This window comes from Equus quagga, chromosome 18 (genome assembly GCF_021613505.1).
Source record: "Equus quagga isolate Etosha38 chromosome 18, UCLA_HA_Equagga_1.0, whole genome shotgun sequence".
Taxonomy (NCBI): Eukaryota; Metazoa; Chordata; class Mammalia; order Perissodactyla; family Equidae; genus Equus; species Equus quagga.
The window spans coordinates 42286574-42293411 of record NC_060284.1 but is presented as its reverse complement, the minus strand read 5'-3'; positions in this window follow the sequence as shown (position 1 = coordinate 42293411).

Genomic DNA, 6838 nt, shown 5'->3' with positions numbered 1-6838 from the left:
GCCTGATTGCTATGCATCAAGGAAGCTGTCATCAAGTTGTGAAGGACCACAGAATGGTGAGAGGGAAATAAATAGAATCAAAGTTCATAAGATTATAAATTGTGTGGGGAAGATGGCACAGGGAAGAGCATGGACTTGATGTTCATACTAGAATATTAGGCTTAGAGATTTATGCTGACATATTAAATTATTTTATGACAAAAAATATTACTTTGATAATATTTTAATTTCATTAGACTTTTACCCTAAGAGATAACATAGGCTGAAAATATTAGTAGATTCAAAAAGGGATTATAAATAAAGAGGAATTTTGAATATGTGTTCATCCCTCACCTTAAGGCTGAAGTAATGGAAAACAACCATATCCTCCTTCAAAATATGCCTTGCCTACACTCAGTAGTGTCATCCAGTAGCTTGGATGAATGGATAAGGCGTTTCTCTTTACTTTTATCAACATTTTTGTGTTGAATGTTTAGCTTTAAGAATAAGAGGTTTTAAGCTAACAAAATTAGCGGATCCTAAGAACTGATAGGGAAAAATCTCTTTCTTTTTTGTCCTGGGTACACAAGGCTGCATTTCCCACCCTCCCTTTCAATTAAGATTAGGCATGAGACTGAATTTTAGCCATGAAATATAAATGAAAGGAATGTGTTTGCTGTTTCCATGTTAAGGTTTTGAAAAACAGGAATGTTCTTTCCCAATTTTTTCTCCTTATACTAATTGGATGTTGATGACAAGATTTTAGGAGACAGCAGAGTCACATGGTGGAAGGAGCTGAACTAATCCACTTTTAATCAGATTTTAGAAAATCAAACTAGAAATCTAGTATAATTTAGGAACTCTGTTTTTATTCATTCCAGTTAGTAAGATTATATTGTATACTTCTAAAATAGTGTCATATATTGTAAATGCTCAATAGATTTATGAAAGAGAAAGACAGCTTTTCTTATGCCTTCTGCAGTGTCCTGTCACACATTCACTGTGAAATGAAGTTCAGTAAATCACGGCTTATTAGTGTCCTTGTAAATCCATGATGTACATTTTGCCTCTTTTCATCCAGCCAAAATGCTGGTTTTAGAAAGAATGTACTCATTTGTTAGGGTGATTAGAATATAGAACACTGAAAACAAGGGAAAAATCTTTCTGAGGCCTTATGAGTCTTAGTGTAAGCAACTATATCCTTCACAAGGCATGGTAATTTGAAAGAGAGAGTTTACCTATTCAGAAAGCCTGTGTAGAGTACAAAGATAATACCTCAGAAATTCTAAAATATGCAATTGGAATGTAGTGCAGAGAGAAATCCCTCATTGTTTGGAAAGCTGGCAACTCAGCTGAAAAGCACAAAGATTTCATTACAATCTCACCAATGTTCAGTGATAAAGTGAGTCAAACTAAATCAGCAACAAAGCTCATCACCTCAGCTATGGATTAACTCAGCCACCCACTCTAGGATCCTGACGAAAGAATGGGCATGCCTTTTTCTGAAGGGAACTACTAATTGTCTTCATACCTACTGTTCTTCTATAGAAAATATCCAGCATACAGTAAGAAATTATAAGACATGCAAAGGAGCAGAAAAATTTGAACCAGAGAGGAAACAGTCAATAGAACCAAACTCAGAGATTGTCCAGACATTGCAGTTATCAGGGGTAGATAACTAAGGTAGAAATGCTGAAGGAGCTAGTAAAAAGGATGGGAAACATGCATGAAGAGATGGAGTATTTCAACAGAGACATGTGAACTTTGAAAAACACACAAAAAAGAAAATTCTAGAATATGATACCAGTATGGGTAGAGGAAAGGATTGATAAACTTGGAAACAGGCAACTGGAAGTATAAAAACAATATCAAAGAGAAAAAAAGGAGTAAAAATAAAAAATAGAGTGAGTTTTGAAGGTAAAATCAAATGGTCTTATGTGTTGTAATTGAGTTTCATGAGGAGAAGATGAGAGAGGATACAGAAAAAAATTGAACAGATGTTGGCAAAACTTTTCCAAATTAATGGAAATCAACACAGAAAACAAAATCTAAGCAGTTTTTGGAAATGATTTAAATTGATAAACACCTAGCAACACTAATTACCAGGTTGAATAGTATTCCTCAAAAAGTCATGTCCATCCAGAACTTCAGAATCTGACCTTTTTTGGAAATGAGGTGTTTGCAGATGTAATCACCTATGATGGAAGTCATACTGGATTGTGAAGAGCCCTAAATCCAGTGACTGGTATTCTTATAAGGAGGTCGTGTAGAGACACACAAACAGAGAAGAAGGCCATGTGAAGACAGAAGCAGAGATTGAAGTAATGCAGTCCCAAGGCAAAGATTGCCAACAAGGAGAAACTAGTAAAAGGCAAGGCAGGATCCTCTTTTATAACCTTTAGAGAGAGACTTGATTTTGGACTTCTTTCCTCCAGAAATATGAAAGAATGAATTTCTGTTGTGTCAAGCCACCCAGTTTATGGTAGTTTGTTATGACAGCCTAGGAAACTAAAAAAGCTGATCAAGTTAAAAAGAGAAAACACAAATTACTAATATCAGGAATGAACATGGGGCATCACTACATAGCCTGTTGACATTAAAGATAATTATAAGGATGTATTATGGACAACTTTATGCTGACAAACTCAACAACTCAGATGAAATGGACAGATGCCTTTCAAGATGTAATTTGTCAAAGTGATGCAAGAAGAAAAAGAAAATCTAAAAATAGCTCCATATTAAAGTATTGAATTTGTAGTCACATATCTTTTCAAAAAGAAAACTCTAAGCCCTGATTATGTCAGTGGTGAATTCTATCAAATATTTAAGGTAGAAATAATACTAAGTTCTATACAAACTTTAAAAAAATAGAGAACTTTTCAACTAGTTTTATGAGGTCAGCACAACCCTGGTAGCAAAACTCGACAAACGTTTTGAGAAAAAGTTAAAATTAGTATCAATCATGAATACAAATACAAAAATACTTAACAAAATAGCAGGAAATAGAACTTAGCGATGAAAAAATAAAAGACATAGTATGACCAAGTGGGGTTTATCCCAGCAATATAATTCACTGGATTAGCATAAAGGAGGAAAAGCAGATACAAAAAAAAAAAAAAAAAAAAAAATTGGATGAAATTAAACACTCATGATAAAAACTTCCAGCAAACCAGAAATAAAAGAGAATTCTACCACTTGATGAAGGACATCTGTGAAAATTTAACAGTTAATATTATACTTAGTGGTTTAATATTAAATCCTTTTCCTCTTGGATTGGAAAGAAGGCAGAACTATCTGTTCTTGCCCCTTCTATTCACCCTTGCAATAGAAGTTCTCGACCATACAAGGAAGCAAGAAAAAGAAAGAAAGATTAAGAAAAAAGGGAAAATGTATTTACAAAAATCCTATGAAAGTTTTAAAACTAACTTTTTTACTAATAAGTAAATAACAAGATTATAGGGCAAGTTCAATAGTGATGAATTGCAATTCTATATTAACAATAAACACTTGAAAACTGAAATAATATACTATCTACAATTATATAAAACTCATATACCTAGAAACAAATCTAATGACTTATAAGACCTTTGCACTGAAAAGTACAAAATTTTCTGTGAAGAATTTAAAAATACCTAAATAAGTGGAAGATTATGTCATATTCATTTATTGGAAGACTCAATATACTTAAGATGCCCAATCTCTACTTGATCTATGGATTCAATCTAACCCCTAACAAAATTCCAGCAGGATATTTTGAAGAAATTGACAAGCAATTTTGAAGAAATTAGAGGACTTATGCTATCTGATTTCAAGATGTATTATGTTATAATAAAGACAATGTAGTGCTGATATAAAGATAGAAAAATACACTGGTGGAACATAGTAGACTCCTAGAATAGATCATGCATACATAGTCAATTGATTTTTAACCACAGTCAAGAAAATTCAATGAGGAAAGGAAAATCTTCAACAACTGGTGTTTTTACACCAGAATCTCCAAGTGAAAAACAATGAATCTCAACCTTTACCTCAGTCCTATACAGACATTTTGAGGTGCATCCTAGACCTATGGTTGGGGAAAAGCCCAAACCAAAAAGCTTCTAGATGAAAGCCTAGGAGGATATCTTTGTGATTTTTGGGAAGGCAGAGTTTTCTTAGGAACATACGAGACAATAATACAAAGGACTTTTTCAAAATTTCAGATTTCTGTTTATCAGAAGGTACTCCTGAGAATCTGAATAGGCAAACCAGACTGGGTGAACATATTCATAGCATGTCTCTGATGCAAATAACTTGTATGTAGAATATGTAAAGAACTTCAACAAATCAAAAATAAGGAATGAACCATCCAGTTTTTAAAAGATGTGCAAAGTACTTGAACAGATACTTCACAAAAGAAGATATATGAATGGGCAAATTGCACATGAAAAGATGCTCAACATCAGAGTAGTGGAAATCGCCACAATGAGGTATCACCACGTACCCCCTAGTATGGCTATAATAAAAAAGACTGACAATCCCAGATGTTGATGAGAATATGAGAAACTGGACCTTTTGTATTGCTGGTAAGCCAGTTTGGTAATTTCTTCTAAAGTTAAACATATATCTACTCAGTGACCCTGCAAAATGTATTAATAGGAATTTACCTAAGAGAAATAAAAACATGTTCACAAAAAGACTGTAACAAGAATCTTCCCAGAAATCTTATTCAAAATAGTGCAAGTGTGGCAGTAACCCTCATGACCATCAAGAAGAAAAGGGACAAACAAGTTGAGGTATATTTATGCAATGACTTACTACTTCACAGTAAAAATAAACTACAGATATGCTCAACAACATGGATGAATAAGAAAAATGTATCGAGCAAAAGAAGCCACACACAGAAACACAAATATATAATATATGATGCTATTTGTTTGAAGCAAAAGAGCAGGCAAAACCATGGTGATGGAAATCAGAAAGTGAGTGCTTTATGGGAAATATTGACTGGAAAGGGACATGAGGGATTGTTATGGGTTGAGTTGTGGCCCCACAAATTTATAAGTTGAAGTCCTAGTTCTCAGTACTTCAGTGTGTGACAGTATTCAGAGATAGTGTCTTTAAACAGATAATTAAGTTAAACTAAGGTCATTGGGGTGGACCCTAATCCTGTGACTGGTGTCCTCATAAGAAGAAGAAATCAGGACACAGAGATATACAGAGGGAAGGCCATATGAAGGCACAGCGAGAAGATGGCCATCTAATAGCCAAAGAGAGAGGCCTCAGAAGAAACCAACCCTGCCAAGACCTTCATCTCAGAATTCTAGTATCCAATATTGTGAAAACAAGTTTATTTAAGCCACCTAGTCTGTGGTACTTTGTTATGGCACCCTAGCAAACATACAAAGATCTTACTGGGGCTGATGCAAACATTCTTCCGCTTGAAAGGGATGTATGTGGCAGATGTATACAATTGTCAACTTATCATGTTGAACACAAGATCTATACTTCTTTATTCAATTAAGAAGATAGAAAATAGAAAAACAGTAGAACAAATAAAACAATTAGCTGATGCTTTGGGGGAAAAATCAGTAAAATTGATATTTAGCTAACTTCTTTTAAAAGTATGAAAACACAGCTGTACAAAATGAGAACTATTGAGAAATAATTGAAAAAGCAAAATTTTTAAATAATAAGATACTACTTTGCATAAACTTACAGAAATTTGATATTTTCACCAAAGTTTCAATTCTCAGAAAATATAATTTATCAAAATTGATCTAATTTGCAATAGAAAATTTAAACCAACCAATTTCCATAGAATAGAGAACCTCAATATTATGTGCGAATTGTTTGTTTTGATAGAAAAGCAAAGTAACCAAAATTTTGTGTGAAGTATAGCATGAAAACATACTCTCCTGTATTAGTTTGTCAGGGCTGCCATAACAAAATACTACAGATTGGGTGGCTTAAATGGCAGAAATTCATTTTCTTACAATTCTGGAGGCTAGAGCCTATGAACAAAGTGTCAGCATGTTTGACTTATTCTGAGGCCTTTCTCCTTGGCTTCTTGCTGTATCTTCACACATGTCCTCTGTGCATGCACATCCCTGGTATCTTCTAGTGTGTCCAAATTTTCTCTTCCTATGAGGACACCAGATTAGATTAGGGCCCACCCTGATGGCCTCATTTTAATTAATTCACCTTTTTAAAAGCACTGTCTCCCAAAACAGTCACATTCTGAGGAAATGGGGATTAGGATTTCATCACGTGAATTTTTGGGGTACACAGTTCATAACACTCCACCCTCTGGACCCCCTAAATTCATATTCTCATATGCAAAATACATTCACCTCCATCACAACAGCCCAAATATCTTAACCCATTCCATCATCAACTCTAAGTCCAAAATCTCACCTAAATATAATCTAAATCATGTGGGCAAGACTCATCCTGAGTCAAAATTCCTCTCCAGCTGTGAGCCTGTTAAACCAGGTAAGTTATCTGCTTCCAAAATACAGTGGTGTAACAAACATAGGGTAGACATTCCATTTGAAAAGGGAGAAATGAGAAAGATAGGAGTCATGGGTCCCAAGTGAATCCAAAACAGCAGGTAACATTCTATTAGATTTTAAGACTAAAGAAAATGTTTGGCTCAAAGCTTTTTCTTCCATGCCCATTGGGGAGGTAGCTCACCTTTTTAGCCTACTCGGGTGGTAGTCTTGTCCTTGAGGCCGTGGGTGGCAGCCTTGCCTGTGATGCCCATGAAGTCTGGCCTGCTGAAACCCAAGAGGAGGCTCTGCCCTCTGAAACTGAAGATGAAAGAACCTTGACCCATGGACCTTTGCCCTCTGACCCCATGGTGGCAGTGGCAGCCCTG